At 48.8% G+C, this 24,847-nt stretch overlaps 1 protein-coding gene across 3 annotated transcripts in view; it reads right to left on the bottom strand.

Moving 5' to 3' along the window:
• ADARB2 (adenosine deaminase RNA specific B2 (inactive)) overlaps positions 1-24,847 on the bottom strand; it is a 1,079,460-nt gene that overhangs the window by 101,624 nt on the left and 952,989 nt on the right. The gene's annotated exons all lie outside the window — the stretch shown is intronic.

Raw genomic sequence — 24,847 nt, 5'->3', positions numbered from 1 at the left:
CAGGAGTGGACACTGACAGCGAAGGGCCCTGTACAGTATATGTGCCCTCCTTCCATCATTCACATACACACATACTATACGCATACACATACATGCATACTACACACATACACACATAGTAAACACATACTATACACATACACACATACTATACGCATACACATACATGCATACTACACACATGCACACATACTAAACACATACTATACACATGTGGCACCCCGAGGTCTGGTTGCCACAGTGGCAGCAATGTCATGTCTGAGAGCAGGTGGGAGGTTCCCTGGTTGGGGACAATTAGCATGCAGCACCTCCTGCCTCAGTCCAGGGTGGGGAGAAATCTGCCCTTTATAAACTGGATCTGGGGAGGGGTTAGAGAGACCAGTTAGAGACAAGTTCCAGTGAAGTTGCAGATAGGGACAGGTCAGCAGCAGGCTGAGGAGTCCCTGTAGGCAGAGGAGGAACACGAGGCCAGGAGGGGAGCCAGCAGAACTCATCCTGGCTAGAGACTTGCAAAGCCGGACACTGGAGTCCGAGGCTGTGAGGGTTCTAAGCCCAGTAGCATAAAACCACCACGCAGGGGACTTCAAGTCCTCTGGCCCAAGGAAGCCCGGAGGCTCAGCCACACGAGAGGGACCACTACTGCCCTGGAGGGGTGAGAAGTACGGAAGGCCCGAGTCGCCAGTCATACGGGTGAGAACAACACGGTACACTCAGAGACGTGGGCTACCACCATACTACAGCGGAATAGCCAAGAAAGAGTGAAATCAGCACGGTAGGCCTACAAACTCCCCCTGACCAGCGGGATTTCCCAGTTGCTCTCAGACTGACCAGGCCTCCATTGTTAACTTGTATTCCGGACGGGTCCCTCAATACCACCGACAGTAAAGACCCTGAATTGCATGACAGACTCCGTGTGGTTACTGCTGCTCCCGCGCACCATCACCACCAACATCCCTATTTACTGCTCTGAGGCTATACTCCTCCCGTAGGGAGTTATACTACCCTCAGCTGCACCCACAACACCAGCCTCAGCGGTCTGCCCTGCAGCGGCGGTTCACTCTGACCGCAATCCACGGGTGGCGTAGTCGGACATTTAATCACAAAACCCTATAAATAGACCGCCATTTGGGTTGACCACCCTGAGCCACAGGACCGGTTCCCCGCCACACAAGGAATACAACCCCCAGCATCCACAAAAGGTCCGGTTCCGGGTATCCCCACACACACACGGCCCAGGGGGCGCGTCAACTTTTGGTGTAGTCGGCAGGATTTCGTGCCCGCCACCAACGGGTACTGCGTGCCTGAAGAAAGACTAAAATACTTACCTTGGTGGAGTTTCCCGCCATCCGCAGCCGTTTCCAGCCATCCGCAGCCATTTTCCCGCCATCGGGCGCCATCTTTTGGACGCCGCGCGGGAAGAAGAGGGGCGTGGAGAACGAAAGCGCGCAAGAACTGGAGCGCCGCCTTACGCACGGACGCTGCGCAAGGTCCTGAAAGGAGCCGGGCGGACGCTGACGTCACCAGGACGCGACGCAAGGTCCATAACCCCGACGGTCGCCTGCGGAGCAGCAACCTACAGAAGAAAAGCAACGGAAGGTAGGCTACGGTTGACTAGGGGGGAAGAAGATGTTGGAAGCAGAGGGGACTGCCACCGCCAGTGCGGCCGCTATCGCAGTAATGCCGTTCACGATGCCTTATATCCCCGGGGCGGCCTGGTTGCCCCAATACTCAGGGGAGTCGCATACCCTGAGCGACTTTAAAGAGAGACTGTATAGCCTATTCAAAGTATACCCCCTGACGGAGGAACAAAAAGTGAGCATACTGATAGGCCAGTTAACCGGCGCGGCCCAACGAGAAGTAAAGTCCTGGTCAGTCAGGGACAAGGGGACTGAGAAGGAGATTTTAGCCCGTCTAAAGGACACTTTTGATACCCGCACCTCAGCAGAGATCAAAATGAGATTTTATGGGTGCAAGCAGCGGGCCCAAGACATTATAAGAGACTATGCTTTGAATTTGCAAGAGGCCCTGAGAGCCATTAAGCAGGCAGACCCTGACAGTGTGCGGAATGCAGATAAACTGCTGACTGAACAATTCATTGAGGGTCTGCTGTCCAGCGCCCACCGAACCCAGTTACGCCTAATGGCCCTGCAGAACCCTGAGTTAGACTTTGCACAGTTTAAGGACAGAGCCATCCGGGTACTCAGAGAACCTGCACCCAGCGGCGTTGCGACTTCCAGGCGCCCTGCTATTACTTATTACCAGGAGGCGGCGCCCCCGTCTATAGAACCTGCAGGAGCCAATACACAGACTACGAATAGTACCCCGTCTACAGACCTGCACCATCAGGTCCAAGAACTGACCAAAAGCGTTGCCGCACTAACCAGGACTGTGCAGTCGTTACAGGTATCCTCTCCAGGAAAGATCCAGATGGCTACCAGTCCGGAGGACGTCCCGTGGCGCCGACGGAAGAGGATCCCACCATCCAGAGGGAAGCCAACGGACCGCTACGACCAGGATGGACAACCCATCTGCCGCCGCTGCAGCCAGCCAGGACATATTGCGAGGTACTGTAATTTAAACGAGCCCAACTTGGGGCAGAGGGCCAACCCCCAGGCGTAAGGTCATCAGGCCCGTCAAACTGGCGTGACAAGTATGTGGGGGGACGACCGGTCTTGCCTGTGGTACTGGATGGCATTCTCATGAGCGCACTGTTGGACACCGGGTCACAGGTAACCACCATCCCCTATGTACTTTTCAAGCGATACTGGAATGACACGGATATTACCCGCTACCCAGATAATGACTTGAGCATCATCGCCAGCAATGGTCAGCCCGTGCCGCAGGTGGGGTTAAAGGAGGTGACCATCAAAATTGGTAAAGTTGAACTGCCGGCGCAGGGACTGATTATTGTGGACATTGACCGTCGTGAAAGTCACCCTAAAATAACCTTGGGTACTAACGTTATTGAAAATTGTCTTTCAGAGATAATTGCCATTTTACAGCAGGTTGCAATGAATGCAAGCTCCTGCCAGCAGCGTGTCTTACAAAAAGAGATCAGAGCCCTGATGAAGCGGCAACAGGTAGAAATGTCTGGTGGTGAGATTGGTAGCGTTAGGATGAGTGACCCATTCCCTATCGCCATGCCCCCAAAAAGTGAAATGATGATCTGGTGCGGGACTGCAATCGGGTTAAGAGGTAGAGACTACCAAGCTATGGTAGAACCCGTTACTCAGACAGTAGGCCCACCATTTTGACAGCACGGGGGGTGGTTGATGTCCACCATGGGAGGGTACCCATCCGCATCCTAAATATAGGGGAAAGAGAAGTACACTTGCCCCGGTATGCCACTCCAGCCAAATTGTTCACCATTAACCAAAACTCTGTAAAGGCCGTGGAACCCTTGCCTCCATCTCTACCAGAGGAGGGTAACGGCTCCAAGAAACCAATGGAGGACTGATGTCAGAAACTGCATGTGGGCACCGACTCCACTCCCTCACAGCACAAACAGGGAGTCTACCGGGTGGTTCAGGAGTACGAAAGAGTTTTTAGCAAACACCCGCTAGACTTTGGGCAAGTAAAGGGGGTAGAACACCAAATCCCCACAGGAGACCATCCACCCATAAAAGAGAGATACCGGCCTGTACCCCCTGCACACTATCAGAATGCCAAGGGTATGTTACGAGAAATGAAGGAGGCTGGGGTGATCAGGGATAGCTGTAGCCCCTGGGCAGCTCCTCTAGTTCTTGTAAAAAAGAAGGATGGCACGATGAGGATGTGTGTAGATTATAGAAAGGTCAACAGAATAACACACAAAGATGCATACCCGTTACCTAGGATAGAGGAGTCTTTGGCTGCCTTAAAATCTGCTAACTTCTTCTCTACTTTGGATCTCACTAGCGGGTACTGGCAGGTTTCTGTAGCAGAGTCGGACAAGGAGAAGACCGCCTTCACCACCCCGATGGGTCTCAGTGAATTCAACTGTATGCCGTTCGGACTCTGCAACGCACCAGGGACCTTCCAGAGGCTGATGGAGTGCTGTCTGGGGCACAGAAATTTGGACGATGTCATAGTGTATTCCAAGACCTATGAGGACCATCTAAAACACCTGGCAGAAGTGTTCGATGCCCTGGCAGGCTTCGGCCTAAAGGTGAAACCCTCCAAGTGTCATCTACTGAAACCAAAGGTGCAGTACCTGGGACACGTGGAGAGCGCTGACGGAGTACCTCCAGACCCTGATAAGATCACAGTGATTAAGGACTGGCCAAGACCCTCCAGCATAAAGGAAGTGCGGCAGTTCCTTGGGTTGGTAGGCTACTACCAAAGATTCATCTCCGGGTTCACCAAAATGGCAGCTCCTATGCAGAACCTCCTGTTAGGTCAGTCAAAGACTAAAAGACAGAAGCCGCCCTTTAAGTGGGACAAGCTGGAGGAGGAGTCTTTCCGCCAGCTGAAGATGGCCCTCACAGGGATGAGATCCTGGCCTACCCTCATTACGGCCAGCCTTTTATCCTCCATACCGATGCCAGTAACGTGGGGCTAGGAGCCGTACTGTCCCAGATCCAGCAGGGCAGAGAACGGGTAATTGCTTATGCTAGCAGAAAGCTGAGAAACACAGTGAGAAACCCTGAGAATTATAGCTCCTTCAAGCTAGAGTTCCTGGCAGTGGTGTGGGCAGTCACCGAACGCTTCAAGCATTACCTGGCTTCTTCTAAGTTCACTGTGTACACGGACAACAACCCTTTGACACACCTGGACACTGCAAGACTTGGTGCCTTAGAGCAGAGATGGATGGCCCGGCTGTCCAATTATGAATTTACTATCAAATACAGGACAGGACGCGCAAATGCCAACGCACATGCATTGTCCAGAATGCCTCACTTGCAGGACGGGGGAGAGGATCCAGAAGAACTGGAAGAAATTGAATTCCCTGCATTCCACCATCATGGGATCACCCAGTGTTCCCACTGCGGAAAGGAGAGGTGCTCAGCCACCGCTACGTTCAATCCCTTACCCCACCACGGCTGGGCAGAGACACAAGATAGTGACCCCGCAGTCCGCCTGGTAAAAGAGATGCTGACCCAGGCTGATGCACATCTTGATCCAGATGCTCCAGAAGAGACTAAACAGCTGTGAAAGGAGAGGAGCAAGCTGTTTCTCTACGAGGGGAGGCTGTGTCGCAGAGCCGTCAACTCTCGAACACATGAGCTGACCTGGCAGGTAGTGGTCCCGAGGCGGGATGCGGCTATGGTCCTAGAAGCATACCATGACGGAGCAGGGCACTTTGGATGGAAGAAGCTGGAGTTCCTGTTGCGTGAGTGGTTCTTCTGGATAGGCATGAGAGGGGCTATAGAGAGATGGTGTAGGGACTGTGGCCCGTGCAACCTAAGGAGGAAGGACTGTGCCAGCCAGAAGACTCCCCTGTGGCCCATCATCACAAAGCAGCCCCTTGAGCTGGTGGCCCTAGACCACGTAAAGCTGGCTCCAAGCAGGTCGGGATACGTCTACGCCCTCACAATCATAGATCACTACTCCCGGTTCCTAGTGGTCGTCCCTGTCAAAGACTTAAGAGCTCAGACGGCCGCCAGAGCCTTCCAGCAGCATTTCTGCCGCCCACACGGGTATCCGGAGCAAGTGTTGACTGATCAAGGTCCAGCGTTCGAGGCTGAACTCTTCCAAGAATTCTGCAACCTATATGGCTGCAAGAAGATAAGGACAACGCCTTACCACCCCCAAACCAACGGGATGTGTGAGAAAATGAACCAGGTAGTAATAGACCTGCTCAAGACGTTGCCCCTGGAGGAACGCAGCCTGTGGCCTGAGAAACTGCCGGATCTGGTGGACTTGTATAACCATATCCCAGTAAATTCCACCAACTGCACCCCGGCTTACCTAATGAGAGCAAGACCTGGTAAGCTGCCAATTGACCAGGAGATGGGAGTCCTGACACCCGAGGACACCTCACCAGAAGCAGACTGGGACACAGAAAGACAGCAGCAGTACCGGAAAGTACAGGAGACTGTGGAGCGAAGTCTGTCTCAAGCAAGAGAGAGGCAAGAGAGGGATTACAACCAGCATGCTCCTGCTGCTCCCCTGGCACCTGGAGAGCAGGTCTTGAAGAGGAAGAGACGGCTCCACAAGTTGGATGACCAGTGGGAGAAAGACCAGTACACCGTACTGCCTTCAAGCCATGAGAACCCAAAGGTAAGTGTTATCAGTAAGGATGGAGGAGAGACCACAGCCACTGTCTCCAGAGATCACCTGAAGAGGTGTCCCGAGCAGCTGCAGGGTGCTGATGAAGACCAGGATAGCCCTCAACCCGCAGAGAAAAGGGAAGAAATTGCAGCACCGTTCTCGGAGACTTTCCCCGGTCCTGGACACAAATCAACAACGCTATAGTGGTACCCGTCCTTACCTTTCTCCAGCCAGCCCCTCAAGGGCCTGCAGAAGAGCAAGTAGTGTTGGAAGAGCAAGTGGCCCAGGGGGCAGAAGAGTCCCGACCAGCAGCTCAGGAGAATCAACCCTCTGCTGGTAGTGAACCTGCCATGCCCGTGGTGAGCCAAAGAGTACGCAGAAAGCTGCCCAGCCTACCCGCAACATCAGCAAACACCTCTAGTGCAGACACGAGTACACCCAGTAGACAGGGGGTGGAAACAGGGGACCCGAATAGAGTACCACCAGACAGTGGGTTACGTAGGTCCACCAGGAGCACTAAAGGTCAGGTACCCACTTGTGGCCCAAAGTAGATAGCTCAGCCTTGTCGCCACGCCCAAGGCCAGGAACTTGGGGTTTATGGAGACAGGTCCCCACACCGTTGAAGTTACACCTTGTTGGGTGACATGGACACCTGGTTGCAGATAAGCTGTGACCCTCAAGAATTAAAAATGTTTATATATATGTTTATGCTATTGCTTATACCCTGTATTTGTGTTTCCTAAAAAAATGTTTCGTCCGGAGTACTAAATTTCACTAGGGGGGAATGTGGCACCCCGAGGTCTGGTTGCCACAGTGGCAGCAATGTCTTGTCTGAGAGCAGGTGGGAGGTTCCCTGGTTGGGGACAATTAGCATGCAGCACCTCCTGCCTCAGTCCAGGGTGGGGAGAAATCTGCCCTTTATAAACTGGATCTGGGGCGGGGTTAGAGAGACCAGTTAGAGACAAGTTCCAGTGAAGTTGCAGATAGGGACAGGTCAGCAGCAGGCTGAGGAGTCCCTGTAGGCAGAGGAGGAACACGAGGCCAGGAGGGGAGCCAGCAGAACTCATCCTGGCTAGAGACTTGCAAAGCCGGACACTGGAGTCCGAGGCTGTGAGGGTTCTAAGCCCAGCAGCAGAAAACCACCACGCAGGGGACTTCAAGTACTCTGGCCCAAGGAAGCCCGGAGGCTCAGCCACACGAGAGGGACCACTACTGCCCCGGAGGGGTGAGAAGTACGGAAGGCCCGAGTCGCCAGTCATACGGGTGAGAACAACACGGTACACTCAGAGACGTGGGCTACCACCATACTACAGCGGAATAGCCAAGAAAGAGTGAAGTCAGCACGGTAGGCCTACAAACTCCCCCTGACCAGCGGGATTTCCCAGTTGCTCTCAGACTGACCAGGCCTCCATTGCTAACTTGTATTCCGGACAGGTCCCTCAATACCACCGACAGTAAAGACCCTGAATTGCATGACAGACTCCGTGTGGTTACTGCTGCTCCCGCGCACCATCACCACCAACATCCCTATTTACTGCCCTGAGGCTATACTCCTCCCGTGGGGAGTTATACTACCCTCAGCTGCACCCACAACACCAGCCTCAGCGGTCTGCCCTGCAGCGGCAGTTCACTCTGACCGCAATCCATGGGTGGCGTAGTCGGACATTTAATCACAAAACCCTATAAATAGACCGCCATTTGGGTTGACCACCCTGAGCCACGGGACAAGTTCCCCGCCACGCAAGGACTACAACCCCCAGCATCCACAAAAGGTCCGGTTTCGGATATCCCCACACACACACGGCCCAGGAAGCGCGTCACACATACACACATACTATACACATACACACATATTACACACATACTATACACATACACGCATATTACACACATACTATACACATACACGCATACTATACGCATACTATACACATACACACATACTATACACATACACACATATTACACACATACTATACACATACACGCATATTACACACGTACTATACACATACACGCATACTATACACATACACGCATACTATACACATACACACATACATGCACACATACTATACACATACACACAAACATACTATATACACAAAGAAAAAATGTGTACATAACTCAAGGCATCTGGTTACTAACTGGTGTGTGCACTTTCAAATTTATTATCAATTGTATACGGTATGTTTCCTTCATTACAAGTTCATCATTTCTGTGCTCCTCTGCTTCCATCTATCTATGTATTTTTTTATGTATTTTTTTTATTTTTGTTTTTAATGTCGGTGCAGTCATTTGTGTTTTTATCAATAAACATACTTTTTTTTAATTTAATTATGTAATTATGTGGCTTTTTATTGAAAATGGACTTATATTCAGTCATAGTGCTATATTGCACAAAGAAAATATTTTTTCTTTTTTTTGGTTTACATAGTAATTTCCTTCATTTGTAAGTTTTAAATATCTAAAAAAATATATATATATACAGTATATAAAAATAAAATATATATCTATATTATTATTATGTGCATTCTTGTACATTATAAGTACATTTACACATTGTGCACACATATACACACATTGTGGACACATTTGAGAAATATAAACGTGGCATAAATATAAAGATCCCACTGTGTCTGAACATAAGCTAAAATGGAAAAGTCACTTGTATGTTACAAAGATTGCAATATAATCCTTTGGCTGATGGAAATGTTGATGATACATTTCAGACGACTAAAAAAATCTTTTTTGTTTTCAACTTTCCCATGTAAATACAATATGAGATCTTGTTCTTTGCAAGATGAGCTGATGTTTTTCAGGCAACAATTCGCAACACACAAATTACATTTATATTAACTGTTAATATGGGTTATGCAAAAAAATTAAAAACCTCTGACTTTTCTACTTTTTATCTATTTTCTTACACTTACAATGTTGTGATCTATAGCAGTGACGCGCCCCCTGGGCCGTGGAGTACTCGGAAGCCGGGCCTCTGGTTGCTGGGGGATATCACGGTGGCTGGCCCGGTCCGTGACCCAGGGCGGTCAGTAAAAGGGGAAATAGTTTATAGGGGATTTGGGAAAGTTTGAGACTCCACCTGTGGAATGCGGCTAAGGGGTGCCGCCGCTGCGGAGCAGTCCTCTGGAGCTGGTGTTACGGCAGCAGGGATGGTGTGGCTCTCCACAGGTAGAGCTAGCTCCAGGTCAGCGTGGGGTGTAATGGATGGTGGTGCAGGGGAGAGATGGCAGGATGGTCCCGGGGGAAAGACGGGCACTTACACGGGGGTAAGCTTCAGTACCTTTACTGGTGGTGTTGCAGGCACGGTCCAGGGTACTCCAGGCGAAGGGCGCACTTTTGGACTCTCTCCAGTGAGCGGGTATAGGGCCTCCTGATCCGTTGCTTTATTCTCTAAGCTTCTGACCTGCCGGGAGCTAGGCCTAGCTTGGCTACTGTCTCTCTTTGCACTTGCTGACCTGGTAGTAGGGCCTTCTCTTTGGAGATCACTCTCCCTGGACGCTGGGACCTCCGTGACTCCTAGCCCTGGTACTGTAATCAGCGTTTGGTGAACCTGGGACCTGTAGTCCTCCAGGGGTTCCCGTGGTTCCTACTGGGTATAAAGGGTCCCTGTAGGCGCGGACCTGGTGTCCGGTATATATATCGGGGTGAGCCTGGTATGCTCCTCTACCCCCTCACTACTTCTTCCTTCTCCTCTCGCCTTCGGCCCACTCAAGGCCCTCACTAGGCCTTCACACGTGCTGTAGGCCTTGGCTCGCCTAAGCACAGCAGCCTGCGTGCTGCTCTCTTCGCTGCTCTCTGAGCGTCAGCACGCTTTCAGCTCACAGACTCACTTCTGTCTGAGCTAACAACTAACTAATCTCACTCTAAACTGAAACTGCCTGGCTCCACCCTCCCTATATATATCCCTAAGGGGCTCCCTCTGCTGGTCTGAGGTGGTAGGGTGGAGGTGTGTGAATGTGTGAGGGCCTCTTGTGGAGAAGTCCATCCATGCACCCTTCTGCGTTCTGTGGCACCAATGCGCAGCAGGGCGCCACATTCCCCCCTAGTAAAACTCAGTACTCCTGGACTGAAGCATTTTTTTCAAAACAGGTTAAACAATAACATTTCTTCCCTTTATGGGAGGCACTTTTCTTGAACGTTACAGGTAACATTATAATACAATAATAACAATTATAAACAACATTAATTAAGTCACAGTAAGTCCCGTAACCTGGTGTCCATTCCACCGATGAAGGAACATGAGGGACCCGCCTGAAAACCCTCAACGTAGGCCATGGGCGTGGCTACAGGGCATAGGTGATCCAGGTGCTGGACCACGTCTTCGGCCACGCCAAACGGGTTTTTGTTCCGTGGTCACTTAAGGGGCACTCCAGGGAGTGCAACTATGTACATGACAGTTTTTGGGCTGCTCACAGTCCTCAGCCACCGAGTCCTTTATATATACCCTGACGGGTAATTAAATAAACATATATGGTTAATTTCAGTTTATACAATAAACAATATGCATTACCCAACTGGGTAACTATTTACACTGTCAGTGTTTCTCTATCTACTCTCTATACCTGACAGGGGTCTGGCCTTTTGAGCTACGCGATGACCTACAGTACGTAGTACTGGAATGCGTGTAGTATGGATGCTTGCGCTATTTTCCGCTCTAAGTGTTAGTGGACTGCAAGACTGCCTTGACCTCTCTAAGGGACTAGCAAGTACACTGGTTACTGGGCCTACTGGCTCTGCTTCTACTGGTGATCCTTCTTCCGGGGATTCTTCCTGAGCAGGCTCTTCTGGGGCACTTACATGTCTTACTTGCAGTGGAGAGTCTTCTGGCTGTTGGAAGAAGTGTAGCACAGGTATTATTACCTCTCCATCTAGTTGAGGCCAAACTGCTGGGAAATCTCCTAAGACAGCATGGAGTACTTCCTCTTTAGGCTACTCCGGTACGGTGAGAGGCACTTCTTCCTGGGGCTTCAGCGGACTTGGGCACAACTTCAGATGGTCTCTTGATATCATTGCAGTCGTTCTTCCTCCGTCTTTGCTGATTAGACAGGTTTTCCTATTGTCAAACCTGGAATTCAACACAGTGTAAGGTTCCCTTTCCCACTGGTCGTCAAGCTTGTGGCTCCTTCTCTTTCGTTTCAGCACAACTTCTCCAGGTGTCAAGGGCTCGGCTGGTGCACTCTTGTTGTACTGTGCTTCCTGCTTATCTCTCACCCTATTTAGACTGTCTTCGACACAGGCCTGTACTCTCTTGTACTGCTCCTGTCGGGTCCCATCCCAGTCTTCAGTGGACATATCTGTTTCTGGCTCTACCACTCCAAGCTCCAGGTCCATGGGCAACTTTCCGGGTCTTGCTCTCATGAGGTACGCTGGAGTACAATTGGTGGAACTCACAGGTATGTGATTGTACAGATCTACAAGGTCAGGTAGTTTGTCTGGCCACTGGTTTCTTTCTTCTAGAGGTAAGGTCTTCAACAGGTCGATGACTATGTTATTCATCTTTTCACATAACCCATTGGTTTAGGGGTGGTACGGTGTAGTCCGGATCTTCTTACACCCGTACAGATGGCAAAACTCTTTGAACAGCTCGGCTTCAAAGGCAGGGCCTTGATCCGTCAGCACCTTATCCAGGTATCCATGGGGCCTGCAGAAGTATGCTTGAAACATTCTTGCTGCAGTTTCTGCCATCAGATCTTTGACGGGGGCTACCACCAGGAACCGGGAGTAGTGATCCACCATGGTCAGGGCATACTAGTAGCCTGACCTGCTAGGTGACAGCTTGACGTGATCCAGGGTGACGATCTCCAGGGGCTGGGTTGTCTTGATGGACTGCAGGGGTGCCTTCTGACTGCTTTAGTCTTTTCTTCTGAGGCTACAGGGTCCACAATCCCGGCACCACCTCTCTATGGAACTCCGCATTCCAACCCAATAAAACCGATTCTTCAGGAGAGTTTCCAGCTTCTTCCAGCCAAAATGCCCTGCTTGATCGTGGTAGGCCTCCAACGCCATCTGGATGTCTGTCCTGGGCACTACGATCTGCCATACCATCTCATGGGTCCTAGGGTTGACATACCTTCGGCACAGCTTCTCTCTATAGATGAACAGCCGGCTTCTCTCATTCCACAGTTGCTTGTCTTGGGGAGGAGCGTCCTTCTCCAGGGAGGAACCTTCCTGGGTTATCAGTTCTTTGATACGGCTGACAACCGGGTCGCTGTCCTGGGTCTCTTTCCAACTGTGATGAGGTAAAGGGTTTAATGTCTTACCACGATACCTCCTGGAGGTGCACTGCTCGTGGACCATCCCATTTCTGTGGAAGGCAGGTAGCTCAATCTCTACCACGTCATCCACTTCTTCAGTATCCGACTGGTGCGGCATTCTGGATAGGGCATCGGCGTTGGCGTTCTTGTGGCCTGCCCGGTACTTGATGGTGAACTGATAGTTTGACAGCCGGGCCATCCAACGCTGTTCCATGGCTCCCAACTTGGCTGTCTCTAGATGTGTCAAGGGGTTGTTGTCAGTGTAAGCCGTGAACTTACTGGAGGCCAAGTAGTGCTTGAATCGTTCAGTGATGGCCCAGACCAAGGCCAGGAACTCCAACTTGAAGGAGCTATAGTTTTCCGGATTCCTCTCGGTCGGACGAAGCTCCCTGCTAGCATAGGCAATCACCTTCTCCTTGCCATACTGCTTCTGACTCAACACAGCTCCTAGTCCCTCGTTGCTGGCATCAGTGTACAGCAGGAAAGGTTGGCTGTAGTCAGGGTAGGCCAAGATTTCTTTGCCAGTCAGGATCTCTTTCATCACTGCAAAGGACTCAGCCTGTTCTTTACCCCATTGGAAGGGGGAGTTCTTGCCTCTGTTGGACTGTCCTACCAGGAGATCTTGCAAAGGCGCTGCCTTCTTGGTGTAGTCCTTCACAAATCTCCGGTAATACCCGACCAGTCCCAGGAACTGACGTACCTCCTTGAGATTCTTCAGCTCCGGCCATTTCTGGATGGCAGTGACCTTCTCCGGGTCTGGTGCTACTCCTTCTGGACTGACGATGTGCCCCAGGTACTGAACCTTCCGTTTGAGCAGGTGGCACTTGGAAGGCTTCAATTTCATCCCATACCAGAACAACGATTCAAATACCTCCGCCAGGTGCTTCAAATGGTCCTCATACGTCTTGGAGTAAACTATCACGTCATCCAGGTATAGCAGCACGGTCTCGAAGTTACGGTGTCCCAAACAGCACTCCATCAATCTCTGGAAAGTTCCAGGGGCATTGCAGAGTCCGAACGGCATACTATTGAACTCACAGAGTCCCATCGGGGTAGTGAAGGCGGTCTTCTCCCGGTCCTCCTCAGCAACTGCTACTTGCCAGTACCCATTTGTGAGGTCAAGGGTAGAGAAGTAATTTGCAGACTTTAATGCGGCCAGGGATTCCTCTATACGGGGCAAAGGGTATGTATCTTTATGTGTTACGCGATTTACCTGTCTATAATCTACACACATCCTCATGCTTCCATCCTTTTTCCTGACCAGGACCAGGGGAGCTGCCCAGGGGCTACAGCTATCTCTTATTACCCCTGCTTTCTTCATGTCGTGCAACATTTCCTTCGCTTACTGGTAGGATTGGCCTGTAACGTTCTTTGATGGGTGGATGATCATCTGTGGGTATATGGTGTTGTACCACTTTAATCCTCCCAAAATCAAATGGGTGTTTGCTGAATACTCCCTCGTATTCCTGAACCACCCTGTGTCCACCCTGTTTCTGATGGACAGGAGTGGCGTCAGTCCCAACATGGAGTTGTTGACACCAATCCCCCACCTGGGTTTCCGAGTCGTTATCCTCCACTCTGTCTGGTGAGGTTAAGGACTCCACTGTGTGGATAGCGTTGTTATTTACAGTGTACAACCTGGCAACAGTGGCATATCTTGGTAATTGAACTTCATCCTCCCCATAATTTAGGAGTCGTACGGGCACCCTCCCATTGCGTACATCCACTACCCCTCTGGCAGTTAAGAGTGTAGGTCTGTGCTCCGAATTAGTGGGCTCCACTACCGCCTTATAGTTCTGTCCTTTGAGACCTATTGCTGCCCTACACCAAATCAGCATTTCACTCATCGGGGGAATCACAATGGGTATCGGGTCTGTCACCCGTACATTACCAATTTCACCACCTGTTAGCTTTACCTGTTGCTGGTACATAAGGGCTCGGATCTCTTTCTGGAGCACCTTCCTCTGCCCTGGCTTGGCAGTGTCAGCCATCTGTTGGAGCAAGAATAACACTTCTCCCAAACAGTTACCAACAACATTAGTACCAAGTATCATGTACAAGTCTGTATCATCAGGATTAGTCTCTACTTCAATTAGTCCCTGGTCCTTCAGTTCCACTCTTCCCACCTTTACAGCCACATCCTTAACCCCGACTAGGTTAAGGGGAAGGCCATTGGAGGCATACACGGAAAGGTTTGGAGCTAGCGGGTGAAGTTCGTCTATGGACCAGAACCTTTTGTAGAGGACATCTGGCATGATGGTTACCTGAGATCCAGTGTCCAGCAGGGCAGGTGTCGCGATGCCATCCAGCACAATGGACAGGAAAGGTCTTCCTCCCACAAACCGATGGTACCAGTTTGATGGGCCTGCTTGATTTACTCCTGGGTGTCGGCCCTCGGCCCCAGGGTTTGCTCATTTAAAGGACAGTTCCACGCTGTGTGGCCTGCCTTCTGGCAGCGATAGCAGATGAACTCTCCTGGAGGACGACGTTGGTCGTTGGTCCTCCCACGGGGTGGCGTTGTCCTCCTACGGGGTGGCGTTGTCCTCCTTCTTCTTCTCATCCAGGGGACATCCTCAGGGCTGTCGGCGAGTAGTATCCTTCCTTCCGGCTCGGGCTCCTCCTGTAGCTGCAGGGTGCTCAGGACACTGGCCAGGATTTTACTTAACTGGTGCACTTCAGAGCGTAGGCTGTCCAGCTCGCTAGGGGGCACTGTTTGCATCTTTGTTTCAACCGTTAATGAAGGAGCAGTGGGTGCTGCAGGCACTGGGGTGGCCCCACCCTGGTAACGCTGGATAGCAGTGTCTGATATTCCCAGGGGCTGCAGACCCTTTATAGCCATGTTCTTAAGGGTGTCAAAGGTGGCATCTGGATGATCTAAGGCCCACCACCGTACAGTTCTGCTCTCTTCCTGGGACCTCAACCCCCGGATGAACTGTTCCGTCAGCATTTTATTTTCATTCTGTATGCTGGCTGGACTAACCTGTTTCAGGGCCCGCAAGGCTTCCTGTAAGCGCCAGGCGTAGTCCTGGACACTGTCCTCAGGTTTCTGGACACAGTGGTAGAACCTCATCCGTAGATCTGTCTCAGTGCGGTTTTCAAACACAGTTTACAGTCTCTTATAGATGATGGATACTGATTCCTGGTCTGCGGCTGGCCAGATTTCAACTTTCCGCTCTGCGGCACCAGTCAATTGTCCCAGCACAACAGTGGCTCTCTGTTTACCGGTCATAGAATACATGTCTAGCACACCGCATATTTTTCTCTTGAATCCGGACAGGGTGTCCGGTTTGCCATTATACTGGGGGATCCACTTCGCTCCAGGGACATACGGCAGGGCCATGGGTATCTACGGGGTCACGACCCCTGCTGGTGGAGCGGCCGCTCCGGCCTGTGCAGCACCGGGCGCAGGTTGGGCATCTGGAGCGTTAACTGGTGCTCCGGCGGCTTGCTGGTCGTCGGCCATTGCTGCGCCCCTCTAGTGAACCGGAGCCTACCTTCTTCACTTCATTTTCAGGTAAGCCGCAGCTCTGCGGGCAACGGTCTTCTTCCAGGACCTTGCGTCGCTCGCGTCTGACGTCAGAGCGTCCTCTGGGCTCCTTCCAGGACCTGACGCTTACTGGTTCGATGTCAGGGGCGGGGCGTGTCGTAACGCTTCCAGCGGTTACGCCTCTCCGATTCCCATAGTTACGCCCCTCTTCTTCCCGCGCGGTGACAGGAAGATGGCGGACAATGGCGGGAAATCTCGGGAATGGCGGGAAAACTTCACCACAGTCAGTACTACAGTCTCTTAAGGTGCACAGTACCCCGTGGCAATAGGCACACAATCCTGTTCGTGACGCCAAAGCATAACGCACCCCAAGGGCCGTGGGGTACTCGGCAGCCAGGCTTCTGGTTGTCGGGGGATATCACGGTGGCTGGCCCGGTCCGTGACCCAGGGCGGTCAGTGCAAAAGGGGGAGCTTTATAGGGAATTTGGGAAAGTGTTCGTGACGCCACCTGTGGATTGCGGCTAGAGGGAGCTGCCGCTGCGGAGCAGTCCTCTGGAGCTGGTGTTACGGCAGCAGGGATGGTGTGGCTCTCCACAGGTAGAGCTAGCTCCAGGGCAGTGTAGGAAGATGGTGGTTGCGCTGGGCGTTGTAGTACGGTGAGGGAAGGGTGGCGCAGATAAAGAATGGACGGAGGCAGTGCATTGCAGTCATCCGAGTCTTTACTCACAGTTCTTATTGCAGTTCCACTGGTGCACTATACAGGTGCTAGCCTCCCACATCGCGCTGCGTTCACCAGGCAGGGGTTCAGCACTTCCTCAGGCAGATTAGGCGTACCGGACAGAACCCCACTTTCTTGTGTTCCTAGCTAGACCGACTTCACGCTTTATCCCTCCTGCCCTGCGCTGCCCACTCTCAATCCCGCTCGGGTGCTCTGAAGTCCCTCCTGTGCGTCGGAGTTCCAGGACCTGCTTGACCCTCCTGGGGATTAGAATGCGGCTTCGGCAACTGACTATATAAGCCAGAAGCCTCCGGTATTTCCAGCCGAGACTTGAAGTACACAACTGGGCCAGGGGCCGGTCCCCTTCTTCCGGCCTATGATCCCTCTGTCTTCTGACAGATGCGGGGCATACAGGTGCCTTCCTGCACTCGCCGTACCCCCTAGGATCCCTTCTTAGAACGGAGCCTACTCCCTGCTCCCCTCCTGGGCCTCTGACACTAGGCCCTAGTTGTGGAGCAGATCTCCTACTGAGACTCTGCTCCCGGACTGTTCTTCTGAACTGTCCTCTCACTGATCTCTCTTCATCTTATCTGCCACCCTAAAATGGCTTCCCTATTTTATACTCCTACTAAAGTGCTCCCCCTAACTACTTCCTCCACCCACACCCACTACTGGTCCCCCCTACCTTTGGGTTCCCCCCACTCCAGCCAGGGTCAGGGCTCAGCAGAAACATACATTGCGTCTTGCCCTTCCAGCTGGCCTGGAGCAGTGTAGAGTTGGATGCGGGTGTTGGGGTTCTGGGTAGCACTCCCTCCTTACCTGAGAGAAGGAGACACCACACCTCTGGGTGAGGTGCAGTACCTCTGTGGCGACTGAACCCTCAGGGGCGCCACAGCAGTACAATATGTATATATAAAGAAGAGGAATAATATTTAGATCTTTAGGAAGAGAAAATTCTCTTTTACACAACGGTGCAACCTTTGGCTCAATGTTTGTATTTCTTTACTCCATACTACAAGTTATAAGTTTGAGTCCTGCAAAGATTTACTATAAGTAAAAAGCAAATAATAATTTTTTTTTCCAGTGAAAAATACTAAACACAGTGAGAATCTCAGGGACCCCTCCCCACCTCAGAGGAGAAGAATCTACTGTATATGGGGAGATTGACACCGATCTGTGCCAGGAACTACATGCTTTCTACCATATTTTTAACTATATGAAATAAAGTGATTTTTTTAAATCTGTTTATGTATTAAAGTGATGCTGGGTAACATTTTTTTCTGTCAAAAACTACATGGCATGGGAAATACAGCACAGAAAGGCCAACGTTAAGGCATAGATCAGTTCTGAGCCCCTGTGCAGATTAACCGGTAGCACATGTATTATGTCCGCCCCTCGACAGGAGAGATTTATGTTGCTGAAATATTTAGTATATTTTTATGTCCATTTTAAGTCGTTGAGACTTTCAACGATATGCAGCTTTGAACAAAATCATGGCCGAATGTTAATTTTCTAAAAAGTGGACACTTAGAACAATAAAATTGAATCTGTTGAATTAGTGCTTGCTCCCTTTTAATGTTTATTGCTGGTCTGAATTCTTGAATGTCATATTAGCCAGATTAGAGAACCCCGTAACAAAGTATAGACCCCATGCAGAGATGAGTGGATTGATTTGCAGAACTCTGGTCAAATGCCCAGGTCAGCTACACAGGAGACCCCCGAGAAACTCTTAGCTCCCGGCATCCCTGGCGATGCATTTGATTTGTCGGGGCTGGTGTGACTTTATCTCTGTGAAGTAACATACAGATGTCGTTGTGCCAGCCCTGGCTGATCAAATGTCATATTATACGCATTGGAGATCCCCCTAAAGAATAGCGCCCATGTAGAGATGAGCGGATCGATTTGTGGGACTCCAGTCCAGCATCCAGGTCAGTGGCACTAGGCAGCCAAATGGGAGAACCGCAAATCTCTTATCTTCTGGCGTCCTCCACACGGCAGTTGATTTGTTGGCGCTCGCGCGACTTCATCTGTGCCACGTAATGCACAGATAACGTCACGTCAGCCCTGGCTAATCAAAAGCCACACCGGGAGCGGAAGGTAAGAGATTTGTAGTTCTCCCATTTGGCTGCCAAGTGCCACTGACCTGGATGCCGGACTGGAGTCCCACAAATCGATCCGCTCATCTCTATGTGGGAGCTAATCTTTACTAGGAGGCTCTCTAATATCTTCTCCTTGGGACTGGATGGACATACTGTATTTGCCATACCATATTCTTATGCTTTTCACATTTTAAAGGTTGTTATTGAACCATTTTCCTTTTAAGGACAGTTTCCCATATCCAGCATTCATGGTTCGAGTAAGCACCGCGATGTTCAGACCGGCCACGGGTCTCCTGACCTGAATTCAACTCATAGGCAGGATACCCGCTGCTGGTTGGGTCATCACGATCTGTAAGCATACTGTGAATGTCAGGCTATGTGCCCACGATGGAGAAATGCTGCTGATTTTTTCTGCATTTCCCTGGCAGGAAAGACGCATGCAGATTGTACATGCATTTTTCCTGCCAGGGACATGCGAATGTGAAGCGTTCTTCACTTGCATTTCTGCATGCGGGTTATCAAGCGCTTTCCAAGCGATTTTAGAATCACTTGGAAAAGTGCTTGACAACTTGGTCACACTATATAAATCCATACAACCGGCATGGATTTATATAGTGTGACCAAGTTAATAGTTAAAAAAAAGAATAAAAATGGTAAAAAAAAAAAATTATACTCACCTCCTGATGGCCCCCGGTCTCCTGTACGGTGTCTTGGGCCGCTTGCGGTGGTGTAAAAGGACCTTCCATGACATCATTTAGTCATGTGACAGGCAACGCGACCGCCGACGTCAGCGGTCGCGTGACCTGTCACATGACTAAATGACGTCATGAAGGTCCTTTTACACCATCGCGAGCCAGCGGGGAGCCAGGATGCACCGGAGAGAAGACCGCGGGCCATCAGAAGGTGAGCATAATGTTTATTTTTTATTTTAAATTCTTTTTTTTACAGGTACTATGGTACCCGGGTCTGGAGGAGAGTCTCCTCTTCTCCAGACCCGGGTACCATCCGCACATTGAATCGCTTAATGTAACTAATGTGCACATGTAGTTATGCGGATATTAAGCGATTCAATGCAAGTCAATGGCAGCGAAAACGTTGCGTTTCTGAAAGATAATGGACATGCTGCGGATTTTTCTGCAATGATAATCCGCAGCGGAAATTTCCGCAACGTGCACAGCACATGCGGATTATCATTGGGAACCATGGGGCACGTATTACCAAGCGTTTTTCAAGCATTTTCGCTGCGGAAATTCTGCTGCAAAAACGCTTGAAAAACACATAGTGGGCACGCAGCCATAGACATGTAAAAATCAGATAAATGCCAATTTCACACATCAGTATTTGGTCAGTATTTTACATCAGTGTTTGTAAGCCAAAACCAGGAGAGGAACAATCAGAGAAAAGTATAGTAGAAACACGTCACCACTTCTGGATTTATCACCCACTCCTGGTTTTGGCTTACAAATACTGACGTGAAAATACTGACCAAATACTGAATGTGTGAAGGAGGCCTAACAGAGCGAGCATATTAGAAAGCTGGAACATCAAGTTTTGTTTTGGTGTATCCCCATGTACAGTTTTCATCTTGAAATAAAAATATAACAAATATTAATATTATCTATAGATTCTTAATAAATCTTTATTATTGTACTAACTTTGCTTACATTATGTTTTTGTAACTTAAATAGTAATCATGTTTTAACCCCTTTACAGTCTGTGCCGTATTTGTACGCCCCAAGCCATCACCCCCAGTTCAGTGAGGGCTCCGGCGCTGAGCCCGCACTGAACCGGGCACATGTCAGCTGATTATTACAGCTGACATGTGCCCGCAACAGCCGCGGGTGGAATCGCGATCCACCCGCGGCTGTTAACATGTTAAATGCCGCTGTTAATCTCTGACAGCGGCATTTAACTTGCGCAAACTGGATGCGGGTCACTTACCCCACCCATCGGTGACCCCGTCACATGATCGTCAGTCACCGATGGGTTGGCATGACAACCCTGGGTCTGCAGCAGACTCCAGTGGTTGCCATGAGCTGGTCACTATGAGTGCCACCTAGTGGTCGGCGCTCATAGCACAGGACCATTTCTGCTGCATAGAGGTGATCTGCTGATCATCTCTATGTAGCAGAGGCGATCAGACAAGTCCTGCTTCTAGTCTCCTATGGAGACTATAGAAGCAAGCAAAAAGTGAAAAAAAATGTTTTTAAAAATATTAAAAAAATAAAAAATATATAAAAGTTTAAATCACCCCCCTTTCGCCTCATTCAAAATAAAATAATTAAAAAAAACCCCCACATACACATATTTAGTATCGCCGCGTTCATAATCGCCCGATCAATCCATATAAAAAAAGAATGAATCTGATCGATAAACGGAGTAACGAGAAAAATTCTAAACGTCAGAATTACGTTTTTGGTCGCCGCAACATTGCAATAAAATGCAATAACGGTGATCAAAACATCGGATCTACCCCAAAATGGTATCAATAAAAACTTCAGCTCGGAGCGCAAAAAATAATCCCTAACCCGGCCCCAAATCCTGAAAAATGAAGACGCTACAGGTCTTGGAAAATGGCGCCATTTTTTTTTTTTAGCAAACTATGGAATTTTTTTTCACCACTTAAATAAAAAAGAACCTATACATGTTTGGTGTCGACAAACTCGTAATAACCTGGAGAATAATAATGGCACGTCAGTTTTAGCATTCAGTGAACGTGGTAAAAAAAAACAAACAAAAAAAATCTGTGGTATTGCACTTTTTTTGCAATTTCACCGCACTTGGAATTTTTTTCCCGTTTTCCCGTACACAATATGGTAAAACTAGTAATGGCGTTGAAAAGTACAACTTGTTCCGCAAAAAATAAGCCCTCACATGGCCATATTGACCAAAAAATAAAAGCGCTATGGCTCTCGGAACAAGAGGAGCAAAAAACGAAAATGCAAGAACGGAAAATCCCAGGGTTGCGAAAGGGTTAATTGTTTTCAATATATTTAAAAAAAAATAAAAAATTTGAGAAAAATTCTTCTTTCTCCAGTAATCAATCGCTTCTTCTTTCCCGGCACCGATAATAAACTCTCAAATACGGCTCATATCTTTTTTATTTTTTCTAAATTAACAGTTGAAATTACAGCAAGAACTAAAATGCCGTCTGGTGTTGTAACGTGGACTTTTTTTTGTTTGCTTTAAGGATAGAAATTGCTTTCCTCCCTTAGTTCTTTATTCTAGCGGCCTCTGAATGTCTAAAGCTATGAAATGAGTCATGAAAATTATGGAAAGCTGTATATTTTATTGTAATTACCGCATCAAATCTATGTCAGAAAATAATTTCCTCCACTTCTTTTCATGTGTTTAAACTACAAAGCAGTATGCAACTATATTTTAATAATATACAATACAGACCAAAAGTTTGGACACACCTCATTTAAAGATTTTTCTGTATTTTCATGACTTTGAAAATTGTACATTCACACTGAAGGCATCGAAACTATGAATTAACACATGTGGAATTATATACTTAACAAAAAAGGGTAAAACAACTGAAAATATGTCTTATATTCTAGGTTCTTCAAAGTAGCCACCTTTTGCTTTGATGACTGCTTTGCACACTCTGGGCATTCTCTTGATGAGCTTCAAGAGGTAGTCACCGGAAATGGTTTTCACTTCACAGGTGTGCCCTGTCAGGTTTAATAAGTGGGATTTCTTGCCTTATAAATGGGGTTGGGACCATCAGTTGTGTTGTGCAGAAGTCAGGTGGATACACAGCTGATAGTCCTACTGAACAGACTGTTAGAATTTGTATTATGGCAAGAAAAAAGCAGCTAAGAAAAGAAAAACGAGTGGCCATCATTACTTTAAGAAATGAAGGTCAGTCAGTCCGAAAAATTGGGAAAACTTTGAATGGGTCCCCAAGTGCAGTTGCAAAAACCATCAAGCGCTACATCGAAACTGGCTCACATGAGGACCGCCCCAGGAAAGGAAGACCAAGAGTCACCTCTGCTTCTGAGGATAAGTTTATCCGAGTCACCAGCTTCAGAAATCTCAGGTTAACAGCAGCTCAGATTAGAGACCAGGTCAATGCCACACAGAGTTCTAGCAGCAGACACATCTCTTCAACAACTGTTAAGAGGAGACTTTGTGCAGCAGGCCTTCATGGTAAAATAGCTGCTAGGAAACCACTGCTAAGGACAGGCAACAAGCAGAAGAGACTTGTTTGGGCTAAAGAACACAAGGAATGGACATTAGACCAGTGGAAATCTGTGCTTTGGTCTGATGAGTCCAAATTTGAGATCTTTGGTTCCAACCACCGTGTCTTTGTGCGACGCAGAAAAGGTGAACGGATGGAGTATACATGCCTGGTTCCCACCGTGAAGCATGGAGGAGGAGGTCTGATGATGTGGGGGTGCTTTGCTGGTGACACTGTTGGGAATTAATTCAAAATTGAAGGCATACTGAATCAGCATGGCTACCACAGCATCTTGCAGCGGCATGCTATTCTATCCGGTTTGCGTTTAGTTGGACCATCATTTATTTTTCAACAGGAAAATGACCCCAAACACACCTCCAGGCTGTGTAAGGGCTATTTGACCAAGAAGGAGAGTGATGGGGTGCTACGCCAGATGACCTGGCCTCCATAGTCACCAGACCTGAACCTAATCGAGATGGTTTGGGGTGAGCTGGACCGCAGAGTGAAGGCAAAAGGGCCAACAAGTGCTAAGCATCTCTGGGAACTCCTTCAAGATTGTTGGAAGACCATTTAAGGTGACTACCTCTTGAACCTCATCAAGAGAATGCCAAGAGTGTGCAAAGCAGTCATCAAAGCAAAAGGTGGCTACTTTGAAGAACCTAGAATATAAGACATATTTTCAGTTTTTCACACTTTTTTGTTAAGTATATAATTCCACATGTGTTAATTCATAGTTTTGATGCCTTCAGTGTGAATGTACAATTTTCATAGTCATGAAAATACAGAAAAATATTTAAATGAGAAGGTGTGTCCAAACTTTTGGTCTGTACTGTATGTTAAATAACATTTTTTCTGTCCACACATAATATTGTACTTGATATTAATATGATATAAAAAAAAATCAAGGGACCTTTAAATTCTAGATTTGGACAACCCCAAGTCTCCCAAGATGACATGGTATTTTTTTTTCTAGTATTTTAATATACTTTGTATTTTAATTCCTTACTACTTTGAAGATTTCTTTTATCTGTCAATGTATGGTGAAAATGATGATAAATTAAAACACAAATGATAGAAGAATGATCGATGTAGCAAAGGTTATCGTAACTCACAAAGCACCATCTTGAAAACTTGTCACAGAAGATTATCTCACATAAGAGAATTTAACATGGCACCAACCAATGACCAGTGTCAAATTGCACTTTTTTGATACCCCATTGCTCTATTATCCGAATCGGACTGGTGGGTCCCCGGCGGCTTCTCCCCGCCCGCTGGCCTAGATTGACATATCTCTGCCTATATGCATAGATAGGCTGAGACTAGTGATGAGCGAGCACGCTCGTTACTCGAGATTTACAAGCATGCTCGGGTGTTTTCCGAGTATCTTCAGCATGCTCAGGGTGCTAAGTTTGAGTGACGCCGTGCACATGATTTGCGACTGTTTGACAGCTTTAATACATGTGAGGAATGCCTGTTTCTTAGGCATTCCTCACATGTATTAAAGCTGTCAAACAGTCGCAAATCATGTGCATGGCGTGACTCAAACATATCACCGAGCACGCTGAAGATACTCGGAAAACACACGAGCATGCTCGCCAAAAGGGTTAACAGAACATACTCACTCATTACTAGCTGTGACCTATCATTCCAGGGCAGTGGGTGGGGAGAAGCTGCTGGGGACCTGCCTATCCGACTAGTCTACAGCACCGCTTGGTCCCCGGCATCTACTAAAGTATGTCGTTCTCTGAAACGCCACCCTTTGTGAGGGTCCATGACCTGAATGGTGTCCATGTGGTACATAGATTGAGAGGTGGCCACATGTGTGAGCTATGGAAACAATAGACAGCAAGTGTTCGACAGTTTCCACAACTCTCACAGAAGTGAATAGAA

This window comes from Phyllobates terribilis, unplaced genomic scaffold, assembly GCF_046119375.1.
Source record: "Phyllobates terribilis strain yellow unplaced genomic scaffold, ASM4611937v1 Scaffold_4__5_contigs__length_816908805, whole genome shotgun sequence".
Lineage (NCBI taxonomy): Eukaryota > Metazoa > Chordata > Amphibia > Anura > Dendrobatidae > Phyllobates > Phyllobates terribilis.
The sequence above is the reverse complement of the archived record's forward strand: the minus strand, read 5'-3'. Positions and strand labels throughout refer to the sequence as shown.